The sequence below is a fragment of the Triticum dicoccoides genome, chromosome 7A (assembly GCF_002162155.2).
Source record: "Triticum dicoccoides isolate Atlit2015 ecotype Zavitan chromosome 7A, WEW_v2.0, whole genome shotgun sequence".
Taxonomy (NCBI): Eukaryota; Viridiplantae; Streptophyta; class Magnoliopsida; order Poales; family Poaceae; genus Triticum; species Triticum dicoccoides.
Window position 1 is genome coordinate 124,864,806 of NC_041392.1, and position 3,403 is coordinate 124,868,208.

Here is a 3,403-nt window from a genome sequence, read left to right on the forward strand (position 1 = left end):
GTGACAATGTTTCGGCCACCTATCTTGCTGCTAATCCGGTGCGGCACAAGCGCACACATTGAGCTGGATGTTCAGTTTGTTCTCAAGAAGGTTCAGTTGGGTGAGCTCCGTGTAATTCACATACCAACCACTCAACAGATTGATGACATTATGACCAAAGGGTTGCCAACCGCTACATTCCAGGAGTTTCATTTCAGTCTTTGCGTTGCGATCCCGCCGCTCAGACTGCGTGGGGTGGGGGGGTTGAATGTGACATATCTGTACAAATCTTCCAACTGATCTCTCTTTTATCTCTAGCCTTGTATATCTAACTTCTATAAACTTCGTAGGATTTGTTGACCTGTCACAGAAGACATATCTTCTCTATATTGTAAACGACTCCCATGAATACAATTGCATCTAATACCTTTCTACATATAACATGATGTATGATGTTCGTAATTTGCTTGTCAAATTGTCTCATTTTGCAATGTGATTACATGTTTCTAGCTGCGACTAGTATGTAATGTCCACTTATGTTAGAGCATCTCCACTCACCCCCCAACAAGCCCCCCCAGGACACCTTTTATAGTGCCGGCGGTGAAAAATCAGCCCAGCCGCGCCCCAACTCCTCGTTTATCGCCGGTTTAGGACAAAATAACAGTCGTCGATCCCGAGCCAAACCCAACCCCCTAAGGGGCGCCTGGGGGCGCCAGCCGAAGCGAAAAGGCGGGCGGGCTTCCTCTGTCGTCGACAGACAGGCCTATTCCCACCATTTTCCCCCCTTTCCCTGCATTTTCCTCATTGCTTCCCCCTTCTGTCCCGTCGCTCCCGCCATTCTCCTCCCGCTCATCCGTCCGCCATGCCGCCGAAGAAGTATTCAGCCCCTCGCGTCGCTGCCGCTGTCGATTGCACCCAGCCAAAATAGAGGAAGCCGAGGGCACCGATGGCAAGACCACAGGGCGTGTCCAACATCGAGTGGAGAGCGGAGGTTCAACGCCGGGAGGCTGTCAGCATTGACCGGCGGAAGAGGCTCATCGCCAAGAAGGCCAGGGACGCGGCAGCGGCGGTGGAGCAGGTAAAGGCGTCTCAGGCGAGGATGATGAATCCACCCGACCACTTCCCACAACCTGCATGGGGGAGCCAAGCGAGCGTCCTGTCGTCGACCAACTTCTCGCCACCACTGCCACCCTGGGCGTACGCACCCTTGCCTGGCTACTCCGACGGCGACGCTATGGCGGTTTTAACCCCAACATCATGTTCCCGCATGGTGCGCCGCCGCGTGCCTCCCCGTCCGGCCTGACCCCGACCAGCGCACTCCCTCCCCCGCGTTCACCGCCGGCCTCCACACCCAATACAACTACTTGCCGCAAGCGTACTCAGCCTCGCCGACGCCGCCTCTGCGCTAGGGTGCCCTACCATTCACACACGCCTCGGCGGCACAGTTCGGCAACCCCGAAGCCACGACGCCGACATGGACGAGATCATCACGAGCGGCTCGGTCGCTGCCGCCTCCTGCCCCGACTTCCACGCGCAAGATGGAACAATGGACACCGGCGTCGACATGGACGACGAGCTCGACAAAGTCGAGGAGGGGGAGGAAGAATAGGCGGCGGAGGAGATGGAGCTGGCGCCGGGGGCGAAAGGGAGAAAGAAGAAGCGGGCGGCCAGTGCCAGGCCAAGCGAGTCGCGCGTCAAGTGGACGTCCAAGGAAGACGAGTGCCTCGGCAAAGCATGGAAGACCGTCAGCATCGACCCGATAACCGACTGGAATCGGAACACCGACACATACTGGAGACGGATCAAGACGGTGTTCGATGAGCGCAAGCTGGTCGACCCCTACTTCGCCACTATCCACATGGAGCGCGGCGACAAGACCATGGTGAACCATTGGGCAATCATCCAGGCGGCCCGCAACAAATGGCATGGGATCATTGAGGAGATCGCGGCTCGCCCGGAAAGCGGCACCAACGTCGAGGGTCAAGTATGTCCAGCCGCCAGCTCACTTGTTCTTTCACCATTCTTTGGTTGCGCAGATGGTTCGGATGTTCAACATGTATAGTTAGGACGACAGCGACCAAGAGTTCAAATTTCTTCACGTGTTCTCCTGGATCGAGTCGTGCAAGAAGTGGAGGGAGGTCCGGCTCACCCTCGCCACGGCAAAGGAGACGTACAAGCCGGATGTGCCCGCCCTGGGGGCGGCGGATGGGCGCCTTGATGGCAACAAAAGAGCAAAGACGGTGAGGGACACGGCACCTGCTGCCGAACGGCTGCAATCATCGATCAAGCAGTGCATCGCTGATGCCAAGACCAGTGCTGCAAAGAGGGAGGGGAAATTGGACGTGCGGTGGTCGGCTCTGATGACGAAGCAGGACGTGAAGCTCAACCTTCTCAGGACCAATGTCGCCGCGAAGAAGAGGAACACTGACCTGGCGTTCTTGATGGCGGCAGACATGTCGACAATGGACAAGCAGGTCAAGGCGTGGTACCTGGCGGAGCGCGGCCTCATCTTGAACCAGATGCCCGGGCCAGCGCCGACCACCGCCCTAATGCTCACGCCGACAACAACACCGACGCCCAGCCCGAGCGATGAAGTGGTGCTGGCGCCGACCGCCATCCCGAGCACGGAAGCCATGCCGACACCGAGCATGCCTGCCTCTACGTCGACCCCGGCCAGTCCCACGCCAGAGGAGCCCGCTGTTTGATGCGATACGTGCCTATGCTTCCTTCCTTTTGATCGTTGAACTTTCGGGCATGTTTGATCGCCGAACTGTGGCATGGTGATTGCCGACTTGTGGCATGGTGATCGCCGAACTTGTGGCGTGTTTTTGGTAGCGGGAAAGACAAGTTTGATTTTTTGGGGTCTAGGGGCCGAAACCTAGGGGTGCGGCTGGGAACTCGATCGCCTCCAGAGCGAAAAAACCGCCGGCGCAAACGCGAGAACGCATTTGCGGGGTGCGCTGGGGGGGGGGGGCGAACGGCTGGAGATGCTCTTATCTTAGAAGCACAAAGAAACATTGGTATAAGCTGACTTGTAGTACCGAACTAGATGACTCGTTGCGGTTCTTACTCTACTTCCACTGCTTTTTCTCAGCCAAAGGAAAAAAGAAATTCACCCCTGCTTTGCTTTTTCTAAAGATGCATCGGTTCCTGAGTAAAGTTAACTCAGGCTTCTAATGGTCATAAAACATGAGTAATCATTTTGAAAAAGGATGCAATGCGACCTCAAAACTTACACTAATAATGTTTTAAATATTTAGATTAATTGTGATGCAAAGTAGCTTTATAATACCAAGTTCATTAGGTTTTATAAATACTCCCTCCGTTCCTAAATACTCCAGCATTAAAGTGCATGGAGAAGCTCTCTGTTCTCCTTTGTTTAATAGCCATTCCTTGATGGATCAGTAAGAAAAAAATGTGAAGA

General features: G+C 55.0%; 1 pseudogene; it reads left to right on the forward strand.

Annotated features, from left to right (window-relative positions):
- The first annotated feature begins 925 nt into the window (after positions 1 to 925).
- LOC119333251 lies at positions 926 to 3,137 on the forward strand (annotated as a pseudogene).
- The last annotated feature ends 266 nt before the right edge of the window (positions 3,138 to 3,403 follow it).